Genomic DNA, 20,022 nt, shown 5'->3' on the forward strand with positions numbered 1-20,022 from the left:
CATAATGTTAGATTCGACTTCTAGTGCAGCGTCCTGCATTTCAGCTAGGGTGGCACATCTTCTTTCTCTCAACAGCAAACAGAACTCAGAGTCAAAGGCACTGGTGTAGGCAAGTTTGGCAGAGGTGGGGGTAGGCTTTACCTCAGCTGGTATCTTACTATACATACGGTTGAATCTTTTATTAAAATCAGACAAGGATTCCCCATTTTCCCTCTTCAGGTTTCCAAACTCCGTATGATAGTATAGCAAGTCCTTTTTATCTCCCCAGTGTTTTAGGAACGTATCATCTAAAGCTTCGATATCTGCTATAGATCTTGGGGCTTGTTCTCTAAACCATTTCCTAGCCTCCCCATCTAGACTTTGGACAAAGACTCTCATCCACACATCATCTCCACTAATATCCAAATTATCAGCATAGCTATAAAATGACTCAAGGTGTTCTTCAGCAGTGACACCTTCAGTCCCAGTGAACTTGGGCATATACTTCTGATATTCTCCAGTGGGCATAGCATTCAAGGGAGTGGGCAGTATTAAAGGTCCATACCTGGCGGCTATGATTCTTTCCATTTTGGTGGGTGCTTGTGGTCCTGCCATGTTTGGAATTTGTGGAAGGACACTAGCAGATGGGGCAGTAGGAAATAATGTAATGGATGGCAGAGATATTGGGATGTTTTGGACAGTATGGGAAACTTTCTTTGGACTGAGATTCAAAGGGGAACTAAATGGACAAGGAGCTTTATGAATCTCTGCAGGTACTTCTTCAATAGCAATACTAGGCTTTAAATATTCAAACTGCGTATCCTCAACTAAAAACTTCTCATGCAGAGACAAATAAGATTTCTGAGGCTTACCTGATTTTGATGCTCCCTTCTGTGATGTTTTCTTCGGGTTAACAATCTCCTCAGGGTCAGGCACTGGGACAGCTGGAGACTTCTGTGGATTTCTTCTAGTATGCCTCACAAACTGAGCTAGAACTTCAAAGTGGAGTCGCCAAAGGATGGCCTTCCTCCAGTGGAGTCCCCAGACAGATGATTACAACCAATGTCTATGTTCAAACCTTGTCTGTCATCAAAGCTTGAAGCTGTGTCATCTCCCAGGGAAGCTGAGCTTCGATTCTCTTCTCCCCGGCAACGGCGCCAATTATGTTATCAATCCAGGAAACTCTCCGAGGTTGTAAATCAGAGATGCCTGGTAACATATAATTTTTAATATTGTTCTCTGAAATATTGGAATGAAAGATGGTGTGGATCAAGTCGGATAACCATTTCAGCTCTGTTCACACTCGAGGCATGCATGAACACCCCTAATAACACAAGGCTTTAGACTGCTAATGCTTAATAGTTTGTAGATTTAATGGATAGATGGAGAACACTGACTATGCCAGCAGGTTGCATACATGGACCTATACGAATGGCTAGCTACAGACAGCAAATGAACTTACTGACTATACCGGCAGATGCATATATAATCACACATATAAATGGCTAGCCATAGGTAGCAAAGAAGTTTGCAAATCTAATATATCAAAGCAGAGATAAGATGACGGTTATCTGGCCTCAAACACATAGAAAACCTGAACAAACTGTTCAAGTGCAAGCATAGAACAGAAGAGAAATGGACATTAAACATGTAGCAGCGAAAGAAGCTTGTATTACTAAAGACTATGGATGAGAAGCTTGAGAAAACAGGGAAGGAATAATCTCCAAAAGTTGAACCCCTGCTACATCTTGTTTTTAGCTATTTATAGCTTGTTTACAATGGTCCTCAGCCTTTTGAGGCTTCAGGTGTCTTAATCTATCCTTCTGTCTTGTTTAACTGATTGATTCCCTTAATAGGTAGGCATGGCTCGACGGTTTTCCTCTTCTGACAGAGAAATAACCATACTCAGATATTTTGGGCGGCCTGCTGTGATGCATAGGAGCTCCCTCGTGCCAAAGATGCCCCATTATGTTCGTTAGGATGACTGCTGTACTGGCAGGGCCGTTAATGCTCCATGATTTCATTTGATTTGGGTTGAGGCGTGTAGTGGCCCTTCCCCTTCCCTTTCTGGGTTCTGTTTGCCGGCCGCTGTCCCTCCGCCGAATCCTTCTTCTGGTATATAACATAACTGCATGGTTCCTTCAAGGATGGCTTACCGCCTGAACCTGTAATGGAGTGGCTATCGTTCTTATGAAATCCCTGCACCGGTCCCTTTCAGGCAATAGCTGTGAATGTTTCTTTTATGTTATTGTGTCTGTCTGGGTCATAAACAACAAAAACGCTGCGACACTGCTAAATCCCGCCCATTTCTGTTTCACTTGGACTTCAAACATCCTCAAACATGGCATAACTTTCTATCGGGTCCGCCTTTCGGGTCACAGTCGCATATCGCAGCCGGTCGATCCCTTGCTTTTCTTTATATTTGGAAATTCATGAACAATGCTGCAAAACATGAGGAAATCGACTTTGACGGACCTGAAAATATATGTATTTCACTTCCCGGACCCTTTCGGGTCCGGGCTTCATCGTTATCGGCATTCGCTAAGGCTTCCTGTGTATTTCCTTATACATTGACAATACACAAAATACAATGAAAATGGCCCCCGCGCGGACTTGAAATATTATGAAAAATCTTTTATAGTGTCATCGGGTCCGTCCCATCGGATCGGAGGCATGCTATATGTAAAGGCCCCGCCCCTCAGAAAACGCCGATAGCGATATTCACCACGGACCCGATAAGTTATCAAAAATAACTCATAACGTCGTCGGGTCCGGCCCATCGGCGATCGCTGATATATGTTAAAGGCCCATCCCTTTGTTATCGTCGATAGCGATACGCCGAAGCGATATCGACGATCGCTCATCGGTAATGTATCATGTCGCTGCCTCTGCCTACTCCGACTTGCGATATGCCGTCGCGACCTGGACCGTTGACCAGCCAGATCCGACGGCTGAGGTTGATGCGGATTCATAAGCCTGCAATCTTGGTTTTTATGTGATTTTTTGGGTATTTTCACCTTCCGATAGTGTAATTCTGCCCTCCAAAGGGCTTCCCTCTTGCAACCTCTTTGATCAGTGGGCAGCTTTTGTCATGTCTTGATGATTTGAACAGCAAACATGGATTTTGGGCATCACTATAAGCATATTTGCAGCCTTTGAGAGCTTTTTGAATCTATTTTTAATCCATTTGCATAGCAAAGCTAACAGGAGCAAAAGTAAAATTCTTTTGGTCTGAATCTCAATAGAAGGCGTTCACAGAGTTGAAACATCGCCTCTGCTCAGCACCAATGCTCGCATTACCAGACTTGCAACAACAATTTGAGATTGAGACAAATGCCTCTGACTATGCTATTGAGGCAACCCTTACACAACACGGGCATCAAGTGGCATATCACAATGAGACACTTTTCAGACACAGTCCGGAAGTATCCCACTTATGACAAAGAGATATATTCCATTGTGTAGGCCTACTGAAAATGGAAGCATTACATTTTGGGGAAGGAAACACTCATCCACACAGACCACCGGCCCTTGCAGTTCATCCAGATGCAAGGGAAGTTGCATAATGATCACCATCAGAAGCGGTCCATATACCTGCAACAGTTCCATTTGAATATCAAGTATAAGAAGAGCACCACCAATAATGTTGCAGATTCCCTCAGTCGACCACCGATCATGGCGTTAACCACCTTGCTCAACTCTTGTGGGCAAGAGACTTTTGACTGGCCACTTCTCTACAAAAGCGACCCAGAATTCGGCCACACATACCAGACACTCTTGGAGGGTTAGCATGTTCTAGCTTTCACCTCTAAGATGCCCTGTTATTCCACCTAGGTCACCTTTGTGTTCCTTCAAGCGAGCGTGCCAAGATGATTTTGGAAGCACACTACAGTCGAGTTGTTGGGCATTTCGGGGTCGATAAAATGGTGGTTGTACTGCAGAAGTATTTCTATTGGCCGAATCTTTCACAGGATGTCGGGAAGTACATTAGATCCTGCACTGCCTGCGCGATTGCCAAACCAACCATCAAGAAGCAAGAGCTTTATACTCCGCTGCCTACCCCTAGTCAATCTTGGGAATCCATCTCCATGGATTACATGTCAGGCCTTTCTTCTACTAAGCATGGAAACAACTGTGTTTTTGTGGTCGTCGACAGGTTCTCGAAGATGGTCATTATGGCGACATGCAAGAAGAATATCACAGCAGAAGCCACTGCTAAACTCTTCTTTGAACGAGTGTGGGTACACTTTGGGATCCCACAGTCTATCATCTCAGATCAGGACAACGGGTTCCTTAGTATATTTTGGTCCAGTCTCTAGTCGATGTTGGACACCAAACTCACTAAGTCCACAACCTTCCATCCCCAAACTGATGGGGAGACAGAGGTTGTCAATAGGATGATTGTACACATTCTGCGCATGTACAACTCAAAGCATCCATGCACATGGGATGAGAGCCTCCCCTATGTTCAACAAAGCTATAATTGGGCTCTCCATAGCTCGACTGGCCACAACCCTTTTTAGGTGGGCTTGGGATTCCAGCCACTATGTCCCATTGATGTGGCCATGCCATTTGCAGCTACTCACATAGATTCGGCTCATGTCCAGTCCGAAACAGATAAGGAAAACAGCTTCATTGAGCACATCCAACATATCCGTCAGTAGGTCCATGAAATTTTGGAGAAATCAAATGCCAAGTACAAGCAGCGACATGATCAATATCGGGTGCCACCCAAGTTTCAGGTGGGTGACAAAGTCTGGTTGCATTTGCAGAAGGAACGCCTTACCAGAGTGTATTGGAAACTCAGACCACTCTGATATGGTCCTTACACCATTACCAAGGTTGTGGGAGACAATGCATTTGAGCTCAGCATTCCCCCATTCCTTGCCCTGCACCCAGTGTTCAATGTGGACTGCCTTCGACCATACTTTCCACCATTACTAGACACATTTGACATTGCAAAACAAGTGACACCAACAGAGTTAAATCCAGATTGCATGGAACAAGCTACAACTGATCGGATCATGGACACATAGATCAAGCACACTCGCCAACAGAAGATCTAACTGTATCGAGTTGTCAAAGCAGACCAACTCCTTCACCAGGGCAAGTGGCTCACAAGGGACCAAGTTCTGCAGAAGTTTCCTAATCTCATGGAAGAACTCAACACAATGGGCACCATTGCTTCCTAAGGGGGGAGGAATGATCCAGGTGGATATTGGTGGCCACCTGCCAATTCCACTTGGACCCCCACCATTGTTTCTTTCAGTTGTTCAGTTTCCTTAATTGTAGCGCAATTTACTATTTTTAGTAGTTTTTCGGGTCCTGAACTTCCGGAGCTATTTTGAGGCCTTAAATGACGTTTTTTTGGGAAAACTAGGACCAACAATGGTTATGGGATTGATGTTACTCTTCTCAAAAGTGTAGTTCTCAGATAGAACTTTCTAACGAGGTATTGTATGTGTCAAACAGAGATCGTATGCCAAAGTTACGGCCCCGGAAAGTTGATGTACCAATTTACCCAAAACGGGGCCCATAGTTTGGTGCTTCATCTCCTAGGATTAGGTTTTTGGATGTTTAGGGTTTTTCATTGTTTCTCAACAATAAATAGGCCTTCGAACTTCATTGTAAGACAGTTCAAAGGCATGTAGCCGCCACATCTCTTCTTAGAGATAACCTACCATCGCCCTAACTATTTTATTTCCATTTATATTTGTAAGCATATTTCAGTATTTTACAGTGATGAAATGAAGTATTATTTCTGTTGCATCTCTGTATGTATGATTATATCTATAATTAGTTGCATCCCTGTTTAAATCCGGATAAAAAAATTCACAAATTTCACTTGGGATGTTATTGTCCTTATTATGATTTATTATGATTTTTTTATATTGATTAAGTTACATACATTAAGTGTTTGTTAGTAAGGATTCCTATGCTAAGTAGTTTTGCTCTACTAAGGGTTGCAGGACAGGCAAGACTGACATTCTAGAGACTAACGCTACCTACGAAGCCATCACGAATGGATGAAATGAAACACATGCCAATTTTTCTTGGATCCCTCAGTTATGACTTCAACCAAGGTGTTTCAATTAGATGCCTTCAATGGACATTAATACACTTACTAGAAGAGGTATGCCTCCACAGTGAATTTTTTCTTTTGAATGGTGCTTTTTAATGTAAAGATCCCTGATTTTAAAACTCATCGCTTAATTTGCAAAATGGCCGAGGTGTTTTTTCAGAAGACGGGTTTGTTAGAACATTAATCACAGCTGTGGAAATGGCGCCACCCACTATTCACATGTCAGCAAATTTAATGTGATTGTGCAAGAATCAGTGGAACATCATTTCAAGACGGCGGAGGTCATTATTGACTCTCCTTCATATGTATCTATAAATAATTATGCTTAGTAATGAAATATCAAGCTCATTCTACGAGTCTTCAAATTTCTGATATGGTATCAAAGCTTAGGTGAGCTGTGTGAGGTCACAGAGCTGGCTGTGAGGTGAGGCGGAGCGGTGTGGCTCCTGCTGTGCATGAAAGTTCTGTTCTGTGAGAGTAAAGTGTGTTCCTTACTAGTTGATGCTGCCTGTAACGTGAAGTTTCTTACTGTGTAGAGAGCATGAGCTCTTGCTGCCATGGGAAAGCGACATAGTCAAAAGTTCTTGTCCTGTGCCACTGTGTTTGGAGAGTCACACAGTCTAGAGAAAAAGAGTGCGGCTGACTTGTGTGTAAGCTTGAGGACGTGAAAGAAGTTGTGTTTGAAGAGCATTGGCCTGAGGAGGAATTAAGCCTTGCCTTGCTGCTCTATTGTGAATGACGTGAGAGAATGCAACGGATGCGTGGATCAAACACGCAACTGGATGCTCTGATTTCTTGCTGTTGGAGTTATGCTAGCCTTGTGGTGTGATGTTGTATTTGCCACACAGAAGTGCTGCAATATCCACTGTGCGTGGAGAAAGTGGAGAGCCGATTGTATGAAGTGGCTGTGAGCATGGTATTGGTGAGTTAAATCACCATTGCTTGGTGAGCATCTCGTGTTAAATCAAGTGATTGAGTGCTTGCCTTCTGTTTAAGTGCAGTCCTGGAGACCGTAGTTTCGGAGACATTGTGAAGTTTGAGGCTAAGTTGTGTGGAGAGCTTGTTGTGAAGAGAGTGTGAGCGCTATTGGAGTCAGCGGTTAGTTCTCCAAAGGGCTGAGACTGTGAAGATTAGTGAGGTTGTTTATGCCTATTGTGGATGTGTTAAGATTCTTGGCGGTGCACAGATTCTTGGTGGTGCGCGGTGCCGTGGAGTGGTGTGTGAGGGCGCATAAGAGCGCTGAGTCAGCTGTGGAACTGGCCAGACTATTTGTTGGCCTGTGGAGTAAATCCTGTCGTTCCCATGAAGTTCTTATTGATCTTTTGAGGAGAGCTTTGAGAAGAGGCTGTTATAAAGTTTGCTTGGACATCGAAGCGACCTGTGCTGGAAAAGGCCGCTGAGACCTCATCATTGATTTAATTTGAAGGTGAAATTGTTGTTGGAAAACGTTGATCAGAAGAGGGGCAGCGAAAGTGTGGTGTGGCATCCAGAAAGTGAGAGGCAGAGCCGAGCCTGGTGCTACTTTGAAGTCAAAGCTGGCCAGAGTTTAAGGAAAATTTAAGCCTAGCTGATATGTCTATCTTTTTAGACTTTTTTGACAATGATCCTTTCGATGATCATTTTCTCAGGAACCCATTTGGAAACATTTTTGGGTTTGGCAGTATTTTTGAGTTTGAAGAAATCTTTGACAAACAATGTCATGTTGTTGAAGAAATCACTCATGTTGTTGAGGATCATGTCATTGAAGAAATCACTCAGAGTAAAACTTGCTTCTCTCATAACCCAATTGTTAGAAGTTTTATTGGATCTACTTTCAAGATGACTGCTACTATGGAGGATACTACCATGGATGTTGTTCGGAGGCCGCTCATGTTCAAAGATGACTGCATTTTGGTGGCTCCTTTGCTGGTTCCTCATGGAAAGTGGGGAGAACATGAATTAGATTACCTTGTTTGGGATCTTGCATTGCATCCCAATCTAGAAGAGGTTGTTGATGTTAAGTACGTAAACAAGGAGCAGAGGAATTTCATAAGGAAACACAGAAAGGTGAAGATGAAACTGTGCCAGCTAATGCATAGGCATGGACCCTTTAGCAAGAAGGTAAAAATGAAATGTTTTGTTGTAAGCCTAGCTGAGACTTAGACCAGCAGGCAGTTAAAGCTTAGGTCGTTGTGATTAAGGGGAGGTGTTAGAACATTAATCACAACTGTGCAAACGACGCCGCCCACTATTCACATGTCAGCGAATTTAATGTGACTGTGCAAGAATCAGTCAAACATCATTTCAAGACGGCGGAGATCGGCGGAGGTCATTATTGACTCTCCTTCATATGTATCTATAAATAATTATGTTTAGTAATGAAATATCAAGCTCATTCTATGAGTCTTCAAGTTTCTGATAGGGTTTCCAATAAAAAATTCTACAAGTTAGATTATAACTGCAAGCATGAATTTCTCTGCAATAATAACTGCTCTTTGGAGAGGGCATATGCGAACCCTCGATTTGTTATTAGAGTCTCTTATGTGTTCTTTTCTTTAGAGTTCTGGCATTGTCATATTAGTTATTTTCATAGCCGAATCTGCTTCCCTATGGCGATTTTGTTTTGTATCAATTTCCCAAGTTTATATTCTGTTATGGAAACATTATTTATTTCATGTATTTTTTGCATGGTTGGTCAGCAATACATTTATGTTTATGTTTATATGCGATCATGATTTCTTTTTCATTTATTTTAGAATGGTTTGTTTGCAATATGTAAACTCAGTGTGAATGTTTACTTTATGAAAAAGAAATTAAAAGGATGAGATGTGGTTGTCCACTACATTCTGTTTTTCAACCTAAAGAAACTCCCGACTGCGAACTATGAATTTTTTTTAAACGGTGGCATTAGCAAGTACTACGAACCATCGTCATGCAGGGCCGACGATGAAAAGTAGAGGGATGATTTTACCTTTCCAACCAATGTCATTGGCATTCCAGAACGTCCACTACTATGTAGATGTGCCAGCCTGAAAAGAATTGATTACTAATTGTTAACAAACGGAAAATTTCTCAATAAAATATATTAATAAATATAGTTTAAAAAGATAAGGATCATTGTTTTATTATATATTGTTATTTTTGAAGTTCATAACATAATTTGAACTGCCATTGTTTCTGGTTGCATACAATATGCAACTCAGCCATGAGCCCTTGTCTGCTTGCGTTTAAGAGTTCAACCTTATTTCTCAAAATGATATATAAATTTGACATTTTCCGAACATTTGGTGATATTTTATACTAACGCTGGGGTATGGAGCAACACTGGAAATATGACCTTTCCTTGTGGACCCTTCCGGCTCTACGCTTTCCTTGAATGAATATGCCTGGAGTAATGGTTTGATTTTCTCTGTTTCTGTTTTTCTTTGCTGCGATTTTGGTTTTTCTTTGCATTCTCTTTTTTTTTATATTATTAAATATAACTTCAACCGTTGAAGTTGAATATTTATGTCAGATTAAAACTCTACGCTGAGTCCAACTTATTGTTGTTTCTAGAATCGCCTGTTGGAGTAGGGTTTTCTTATTCTAACACAACATCAAATTACAGGAAGCTTGTTGACAACATGATTGGTAACCTCTTATTCTAATTTCTATTATCCAGGCTTAGAATAAAATTGATCTGAACAGCGATATTTTGATTGTTTTGAACATCACTTCAGGTGCAAACACATCTGTTTTGTCCTGTAGGCCGATCGCCTTGTGCAATACGCTCTACAAGATCATTTCTAAAATAGTTGCGGAAAGAATGAAGAAAGTCCTCAGCTCCTTCATAACAATGGATCAACACGCATTCCTAAAGGATAGACTCATCCTGGATGCTGTAGCCATGGCACAAGAATGTCTCTGCTCAATTTCCTCCAAAAATATTGATGTTGCTGCTCTCAAGATTGATCTAAAAAAGGCTTTCGACTGTGTTGACTGGAGCTTTCTCAGAATCCTTCTGGCAAAAATTGGGTTAAGGCCGTAGGCAATAAGCTGGATTATGGCGTGTGTTGAAAGAGTAAACTTCTCTGTTATCATAAATGGCACCCCATCTACTTTCTTTCACGCCGAGAGGGGGCTCCGCCAGGGATGCCCTCTTTCCCCTATCCTCTTTATTCTGGTGATGAATTCACTTAGTACCTAGATTAATTTTGTTGTTGCTGAAGGAAGGTGCAGACCGGTCAAGATGTGCAGGGACATCTCTCTTTCCCACAATCTTTTCGTGGATGACATTTTAATTTTCGCAATGTTATGCAAATCTACATGGGTCTGTCTCTTTGTGCTCTTTCAGAAGTTTCATTCCGCCTCGGGCCTCAACATAAATAAAGGAAAATCAGTGCTATATCACAATGGTACAAACCCTGCAATTGCACAGTGGATTGCAGATCGTTTCGGTATCAATCTTGCACTGATAAAGGACGGATTTACATATTTGGGGTTTCGTTTAAAAGCGAGGGGATATCGCAGCCAGGATTGGCATTGGCTGATAGACCGATTCTACAATAAAATCTCAGGTTGGGAAATGCGTCTTCTGTCCCTCGCAGGCAGATTCATTTTGGTACAGGCTGTGCTCTCCCAACTCGCGGTGTATTGGGGTCACCTTTTCCTTCTCCCGGCCTCCGTCACAAAGAAAATGAAGTCTATTGCTGCAAACTTCTTGTGGGGCGGACGATCATATCACTCCAAATTTCACCTAGTGAAGATGGACACTATCACAAGGCCGAAAAAGGCAGGTGGATGGGGCCTTCTTAACATGAAATGTTTTGGAAAAGCGCTCATTTGCAAATCTCTCCACAGAGGCATTTTTGGAAGCAGTCCGTGGAGTACTCTCATCAAACAGAAGTATCTCAAAGGCAGAAATATGGCATATTGGTACAGAAGGTCAACTCTCGGCATCAGAACTGGCTCCTCCATATGGCTTAGCATCAGAAAAATTCAATCTTTTTTCATGATGAATTTAAAGTGGACTATCTTTTCTGGCTCAAGTGTTTTCATTGGTATTGATCCTACCCTTTACAACTTAGAATCCATGATCCCTCCGGCCTTACTCTCGTTTTTCCACTCTAGGGGTCTTTTTACCTGGAACAAGCTCATAGTCTCATGGTCCTCTCAGGAACCTATCTGGAAAAACGACATCCAATTAGCCTTACCCCCCCCCCCTCCGCCCCCTATGGCTCTCATTTACCAACAGATTCACTAACCGTGGGATCACTCAAATGGGGACAAAGGATGAACTGATCTGGTCCATTGGGAAAACAGCCCATCCCATCTCTGTCAGGAACCTCTACTCAGCCCTATCATCAGACTCTCCGCCATCCTCCCCTACCTTCCCCGCCAAGCTCTGGAAAGCCCCCTGTCCTCTCAAGTCGATCCTTTTCTCATGGCTTCTTTTCTCTAATAAGAACCTCACCTAGGAGGTTCTACAAAAGAAAGGATGGCAGGGTCCTAGCAGATGTCAACTATGCTTAGCTGTGGCAGAAACAAATTATCATATGTTCTTCGAGTGTACCGCCTCCACTGCAATCTGGTACGAACTCTCTCTGATTTATGTTTTTCCTCACCGGTCTTTTTCTTCTGTACAGGATGGCTTCTTATGGTGGAGCGCCCAATGCCCCTCCTGGCATGCTCTTTTCATCCTCACCTGCTGGCATTTTGGAAGTGGCGGAATGGTCGTATTTTTCAGGGCTGCTGTCTGCCACTAGATTCCATCTTGACTACAATTTCGGGGTTCATGCCTTCTATGGACTAAGCGGGCTCTTCTAAAGCTCTTTGGTTCCGTATCTATCTTTCTCTTTATATTCCAGCAATGCGTTCCATTTCGTAAAATCTATATGCCACTATCTGAATGGTTTCTACAGAAATTTTATGTTATATTTCTGGACAGTTTCTACAGGACTTATTTGGGGAATCTGTTTCTCCCCATTCATAATGATTTTGCTTATATGGCTGAGGATTTTGAACTCCTATGTATATTTGATCTTTATATATCCTTAATATAATCTATACTGCTTTTTCTCTCTGAAAAAAAACACATATGTTTTTCTTCAAAATTGATTTATAAGGTTTCCCGAATACAAACAACACGACTTTTACATAACAGGAGAGGGCTATGCAAGCGAGTGCATTTGTGGGCTTTAATAGAAGCAAGTCTGAGGTCTGCCTAACTATGAGGTTAGTGGTTGACCTTGTCTTTTGGACAATATTATGACATTTTCTTATTAATTCCATTCCTGGTAAACACGATTAATTATAGGTATATATTTCTTTTGTGGTCTCTACTGAAAGCGAGTCGGAGGTCAGCTTTCTCTTTTGAACAATTTCTCTAAACACTCCTTGACCAATTCGGCAACACCTATAATACTTCACACGAATGGGTGCGAGCTCAATGGAGGTTGCAATATCCGTTTCATTTAAATCTTATTTTAATCAAAATTATTCACATACATATTAATGTTGATATTAGGTGAAATTAAATTACTATGATGTTTTACAAGGAAATGAGCAACAATGGATAAACTATCTTGCTTCATGGTTTTTATTGTATTTTTTTATTCAATATAAACTGAAAATATAAATTTTGCCTTTTGTTTCCTAGAGTCCAAGTTCATTGCTATTTTTTTTTTATAAATCAGTTGATATGTTATAAATTAAAAGTTAAATATCTAGTAAAGTTAGTTATTATTATATATTTACTCCTTGACATTTAGTTAAAAAGAGTTTATTTTATTTTATTATTTTATAAATATAAATAAGTAAATAAATAGTCTTTATAATAATATATATTATTTATTATTGACTAGTTTCTAGTATTTGGAAAAAAATTTAAAATAACCAAATAAAATATTTTAATATATATTTTTAAAATATTTGTTTAAAAATTAAATTGAAATTAATTTAAAATATAATATTCAAATTCCAAAATCTGAGGTTGAGTGGAGGATTTTCCCAGATTACTAAAAGTGGTCCGAATTTAGGTAAACAAAATTCAAGAATCTTGCATAGTAGTGTTTGAATCATGTTTTTGATGGTGGAAATGGATTCAGCACCATCAAGGCATCCAAAATCTTGAAGTTTGACATTTGTAACCTCCATTTACAAAAATAAAAAATCTGTGCCAGATTTTATCAAAATATTACGAGAATTTCCATAATTTTTAGAGAAAAAAAAAAGCCGTGATTACACTACTCTAAAAGAAAACACACTCTATTTTAAAAATTTAATACATGAAAAACAAATATAAAATAAAATCTGAATTTACATATTGTCATGTTTATTGTATAAAGTTATTTTAAAAACTTAATACATGGAAAAAAAAAATGTAAAATAAAATCTAAATTCATATATGGTCATGTTTATTGTATAAAGTTTCAATGTCTGTAAACCATTCAATATATTTTATTTGCTCTTACAATTATGTGAATTTTTTTTAGATTTTATTTATTTTTATCATGATGTCATATTAAGAAAAATAATTCAATAATGGTATACAATTGTATATTAACGTAAAAGTGATTGAGCACTATTTGTTAGGTTGATGCTAAATTATTAGAATTAGATATTTTTTTCTCTTGAAGTGAATACTAAATGATTAGAACTAAGTATTGAAGTGAATACTAAATGATTAGAACTAAGTATTTTTTTCTCTTGAAGTGAATCAATTAGCGATTTCTTTTCTTATCAAGCATGGTACATAGAATGTAGAGATTTGCTATATGTACCTGCCTTGTTTAAATGCTTTTCCCCAAAAGTATGCATTATATTTTAAGTTAGAGAGAATTATATTATTTTGCTGCAAAAAAACATCTTACTTTCTTAATTAAAACCCATAAAATGTAGAGAATGTTGATATTTGCTATATGTGCCTGCCATGTTTAAATGCTCCTCTCCAAAAATATGCACTATATTTTAAGCCAGAGAGAACTATATTAGTTTGCTAGTTTAATATCTTACATTTTTAATTAAAGTAAGCCACATGAAGATTCAGATGATCATGGGCGTGAGTAAATTGCTTTTCATCTAAGAAAATTTACTTCTCATCTAAGAAATCATTTTCAAATGTTTAGTTTAATCATTATCTGACACATTAACTTTGTGGTTGCTTTTGAGAAGATAAGCTTTGTTGCATTGGAAGAATTTTTAGACAATGAAAATGACAACTTCGTTGCATTGAAGGGTTTTAACGCTAAAGATTATGATACGAAGACTCGTAAGGTTAAATTTTTATTATAAAAATGAAAGTTATTATATTAAATGGTATAAAAAATTATATTTATATAAAAAAATCACATGAATGTTAATTATTGTTATATATATAATATATAATATTTAAAAAAATTATTAGTCCCTGCCATCTGGCATCCGGCAGGGACTATAGTAATCGCTATTTCCCGACTTAGCATTAGTTTGGTGTTTACCTAGTCTGTTATACGGCGGTTATTATAATGTCTGTGCGGTGTTTTCTCCGACTAACCTATGTCTGCTTACCCGCTCAAACTTTCCCATCTTATTTGGCCTCTTCCCGAGGCGGAAGAGGCCGGACCATAGCCTAAACTCGTATTTGCGCACAATCAACTGGCCCTGACCGTGAGCGGTTTCCTTTTAATGCTAACATTAATTCGTTAATGTTTAATGTTAAGTGCGAATAGGCATACAGCCGGGGTATGCCAAGCTTTCCTAAGGTATTATATCCTGTTGGCTGTTACAAGGTTGTGCTTTGGTGTTAAGCTGCAGGTGTCCGTGGCTGCCGGCAGGTGTCAGGAGGGCGGTCCCCAATATCAACACCTTGCATCTGCTTCCCATGTTTCTTGCATTTACTTCCCTTCTCCCACTTCCAAATTGTTTTCCCGGACTCTTCCGCTTCTCTTCTTAGACGCCTTCTGGTTTCATTGTTTATGCTTTGCAATAGCTTCTGCTAGCAATCATAGTTCAGCAGAGGGAAAAATCACGAAGACAGTGTATCCTCAAATGGCACCTCGAGTCCTCATCTCCTTTCGCCTTTTCAGATGGGTCCGCTATTCAATCTGTCTCACAGGTAATTTACTATGTCACAAATTTCTAGTCTAGTTTCAGAGCAAGTAATTTATATAATTTTTCTGCAAAGCTAGTGAGCTTCAGGTACTAACTCATGTTCACGTACCTGCAGGGTTGTGTTGGCTCCCATGACTCGATGTCGTGCGCTCGACAACATCCCGCAGCCCGAGTCCTCATCTCCTTTCGCCTTTTCAGATGGGTCCGCTATTCAATCTGTCTCACAGGTAATTTACTATGTCACAAATTTCTATCGCAGCGATCTAAATCTTTTCCTCTGAGATATTCACTTTCTGCGTCACAGTTATCATCTTGGTATTCAAAATCTGTTTATTACTTATTGAAGCATGAAAGCTGAATTTTTTCGAGCCATATAAACTGGGAATTCTAAAACATAATGCGCTTTTATCAGATGTTGCTTATTTGAAGATAACATGATTAACAGAATGATTAAAGCTTCATTATGTTACCTGTGAAAGTGATGGAACGCTTCACAATTGGAGGTGGAGAACAATCTTCCTTATAGAGCGATGGATCAAGAACGGACACTGGGCTTGGCTGCTCAGGAATCTCTGGAGGTACCAATGATTTTTCGCAGCGATCTAAATCTTTTCCTCCGAGATAATCACTTTCTGCGTCACAGTTATCATCTTGTCTGATTTTTGCAGAAGATAGTTTCTGCATGTGCATGTGTATACAAATCAAGGAAAAATTGTTAGAAAATTATTTCTGAATACTTAACAAGAATCTCTTTCTCGAAGGTTGAAAATGCCTAATTCATTGTATACTATAAGGGAAAAAAATTACCTCCAAATCTAAAATAGATATTATACTTCTGTTACTGTCTGAACGCTGGGAGGTCTCATCTACCAGCGGATTATCCAAGCTTGGATTCAGTTCACTTTCATCAGGTTCCAGTGCAGAAACTTCCTTCATCTTCGCTTTATTGCAAGGAGACCTGTGTTCTTTGTCCGATGCAATCTTTCTGCTAGCAACTTGTCTTGCAGGCTTTGGAGACTGTGTCCCTGGAGAACTTCTGCCATTATCCCTTTCCTTCATTGGGCTTCCTGAATTCCTAGCCTTCTTTTCCATTTCAGGTTTTGTAACTCTTTGGTTGCTTGGGCTTGAAGAACTTGGACTTTTTACAGTGCTCAATGGAGAAGAAGACTGTGTTGTTCTAGCAGCAGTTTGAGGAGACAATGAGGTCCGAGATCTCCTCAAGTTAGATTCCCTTTGTAAAGCCTCATTTGCCATGCGCTGTCGTCTTTGCCTTACAGTCGGAGCAATCTCATTGCCAAAATGATTTAAAGATTTGTTGTTACTAGGACTGGAAACTCTATTGCCGTTGCTTTTGTAGCCAATCTGCGATGAGCCATAGCGCACTTTCTCACGATTATTACCGAGAATCTCTGAAGTTCTTGTAGGCTTTAGATTGCTGAGAAGTTTTGCAGGCTTCATTACAACGATAGGAGCTTCAAAAGCTCTTGTAAGATTACGTTGCATTTCTCTTTGTCTGGACAACAATTTTGCTTCATTGAAGATCCTCATTCTCGATGCATCGTCAACATCATTCAGTCTATTGTGCTGAGGAAAGTTGGATTGTTGATCTTGATTCAAGTCCCTATCTTTTGCAGACTGTAGAAAGCTCTTAAGTTGCATAGCTTCGAGAATTTGCTTCAAAGTTTCAAGGTCCTTACCAGTTTCTTCAAGACCGGAAATTGTTGCCCCCGGTTCAGGTTCCTGTAATTGAGTGGTCTGGCTATTAACACGTATGTTGTACGCACGGAAACGTGGCATACCAAATGGTTCCTTCGAAGCGCCTGTCTCTTCCTCGTGAAATTGTTGCCCCCGGTCCCCCGAATCGATGTTGAACCTTATGTATTACCTTTTGTGAGGCTTTTACTTGGAATCTATATTAATAGGCTCTTTAATTCTAAAACAAAATTTAGAGATATCAGTTGCTCAGATTTTAAAACACCCCTTTCGGACGACACGTCATGACTTCTTATACTGATATTTTCTTCTTGGTTTTAAATAATTTTCTATGATATCTTTTTGCACACCATTAGGATTGTGAGATTTTCAACTATTCTAAATACTCCAGTTTTCCACTTTATATTATAGTTTCAACAATTATTTAAATTGTAACTATTATTGCTATTAGACTGTGTGGTCCATAATTCCATGCGGTTGTTTTGCATATTTCATATAAAGCTCTGTCTTCGTTTGCATAGCGAGGTGTCTCTATTACTCTGAATGCCACGTCCCTAGCAGAGTTACAATCTCAGTAACTCACTGTCTTAGAAACTTCATCTGTTATCTGGTGTTGGATTTGACATAATCCTGTCATTTCTTTGTTGCATTTTTTTGGCCACAAGGATTGCATCTACAAAGGCAATGACCAATGTGTTTTCTTTCTCCTGATTACCTTTTAGATTTTCCCCAGCTCTCTCTATCTCTTTTGTTTGATCACTGATCCTATAAAGGAGGTCCTTCTTTAGAACGTGCACATCTTCAAACTGTTCTTGAACTTGCCTTTTGAAACTGTTAAAAAGGGTATTTGCATTGAGTCTTTCAGCAGATAGATCCCTCTCAATACCTGCTAAAGACAAACAAAGATTTATCTCTGTAAGCTTCTTCACCATAATGAATGCGGCAGCGGCACGTTTGTCTGCCACGTTTGTCCATAGATTACAGATATCTTTGTTTTTTTATCTGGTTCAGAACCTATATTGAAATATCATTCATGTAACTTTCATTTTGGCATTAGACCGAAAAGTGCATTGCTTCTAGTACAATGATTCTCATAAGAATGTCATTGCTTCTAAAGTTTGTATAAGATTGTCATACTTGTATATACTATGTTTATTTTCACGTTGAAAATTCAGGTATTTGCAGTGGAAAATCGGCATAATTTTGACTGTCGAAACTCCACAAAACAGTGAATGCCAGCGTCACTAGCTAATAACATGTCAAAATATCGTTGTTGTTTCCCTAAAATATGCTAAATTTTCCTGGGATTGTATCATATGACATTTCCAAAGGTAAGGTATTTATACATTCTTTGAATAATGTGAAACAGAATGTAAATTTTTAGCTTCCATGCAAACCTTTATTTCAACTATGACAAAGACTTCCTACCCAAGTTATCATAATACAGAAGAAAGAATAAGAAGTCCAGATGGCAATTTGTTTGGTAAGAAGTTACATGTTGAAAGCTGTTGCACTATGATAAAGACTAGGTTTCTGTAGGGTTAAGCTTCTGTGTCATGCTTATCTATCCGTATCAAGCTTACTGAATGCGAATAGAACTCATATCATGTATTTATTAGGAAGATACAGCTATAAACATAATTTGTGCTGTCCATATGAGAGTTCTAGTTTGGATTTTTTGTTCAACTTGCACTGTATGTATGATGCACATGTTGAAAGCTGTTGCACAAGCATTGTGTCTTTTCCAAAATTGATTTGTGTTACTTTTATTATCCCTTCATGTCAACAGGGGTTGCCTATTCAAAGCACATAGTGCATACTTACACCTATAATGGTGGTGGAGATGTACTCCACTAGATCTCCTGCATTTTTGTAAGCTATTACGATTAGCATGAACTAAGAGCTTGCCAAGATTATGCAAGCTATTACGATTAGCATGAACTAAGAGCTTGCCAAGATTATGCAGGCTGAACTTAGTGTGCATACTTACACCTATAATGGTGGTGGAGATGTACTCCACTAGATCTCCTGCATTTTTGTAAGCTATTACGATTAGCATGAACTAAGAGCTTGCCAAGATAGCTATGACACTGACACATCACGTATTATGCAGGCTGAACTTAGTGCAGGGACTCGCTGCTTCGCAGCCTCCCTTGTTTAAAATAAAAGAAAAAGAATTCATATTTTATATAAATTTTTATTATTTTTTATTTTTTTTAAAATAATTTCGCCTCGACACATTATTTTAATCAAATAAACTGAACATATTATTTTAATGAAATAAAATTTTAATCAAATCAACTAAAAATCATATGCACACAGTTTATATATGCAATAAAAAATAAATCACAAAATATTTTAGTAAAAAAAATATTTGGTTTTTGTTGAATCAGACGCTGCTTTATATTCCACCGAACAAATATACTAGAAATATCAATTTATGAATAAATGAAAGCGAGGTGTGTATGGTGATAGTCTGTCCCACATTCATTGTGAGATTAAGATAAGACAGAGGACGGACGACAAATAAGCGGGCGATTGATGTAAAGAGACACGGAGCCGTGTGGTCAACACAAAGCGAACTATTCTTTCGCCTTTTACTAAAGAATACCGTGTGTTGGCCACAATCAGCGGCATACGCCAATTTTTGGAGGCTTCTCTCTCACTTGAGATGTGAAGCCCACAAAGCAAATACAAAGAGGAATCAATGGCCTATATAGTCTTCAATTTGCAGGTATGTAGGTGTTTTATTTTGGAGCTATATTTCCTATACTTTGATAAGATATGGAAGTTTCTTATATACGAAAGTGTGTTATACTCAGATGATATGGTGCAATTTACTGATTTCATGTTGGTAATTAAATGGTGCAAAATCAAATACAAGCATATGTGCTTCTATTACTTACAAAAAAGAGAGGTCTTCGTGGATTGGTTCAATGCCCTTTTGTTCAATGATGATCCAAATATTTGCGAATGGAAAATCGGTTTACTCCCATCATGAAGAAATAGTTTGTCTTGATAGACTTGGGTTCATGTACCATGACTAGTTGCTGAAGTCTTCAATTGTGTCTCTGTTCAATTAAATCAGGCTGGGGATTTGCGTACCTTCCCCAAACTCCTACTAGCTCATTCAGCCAACTCCAATTTGACCTTATCATTCCAAAATCTTCTTGTTTTCACATAAATGGATCCTGTCAACG

At 39.2% G+C, this 20,022-nt stretch overlaps 1 non-coding gene across 1 annotated transcript; it reads left to right on the plus strand.

Moving 5' to 3' along the window:
• Positions 1-19,379: 19,379 nt before the first annotated feature.
• Positions 19,380-19,497, plus strand: LOC149242277 (U5 spliceosomal RNA). The gene has a single exon (XR_016246851.1). It is a non-coding gene; the product is annotated as a U5 spliceosomal RNA (small nuclear RNA).
• The last annotated feature ends 525 nt before the right edge of the window (positions 19,498-20,022 follow it).

This window comes from Pinus tabuliformis, chromosome 8, assembly GCF_031772625.1.
Source record: "Pinus tabuliformis cultivar Carrire ecotype Pingquan chromosome 8, CPIR1, whole genome shotgun sequence".
In the NCBI taxonomy this organism is placed as follows: Eukaryota; Viridiplantae; Streptophyta; class Pinopsida; order Pinales; family Pinaceae; genus Pinus; species Pinus tabuliformis.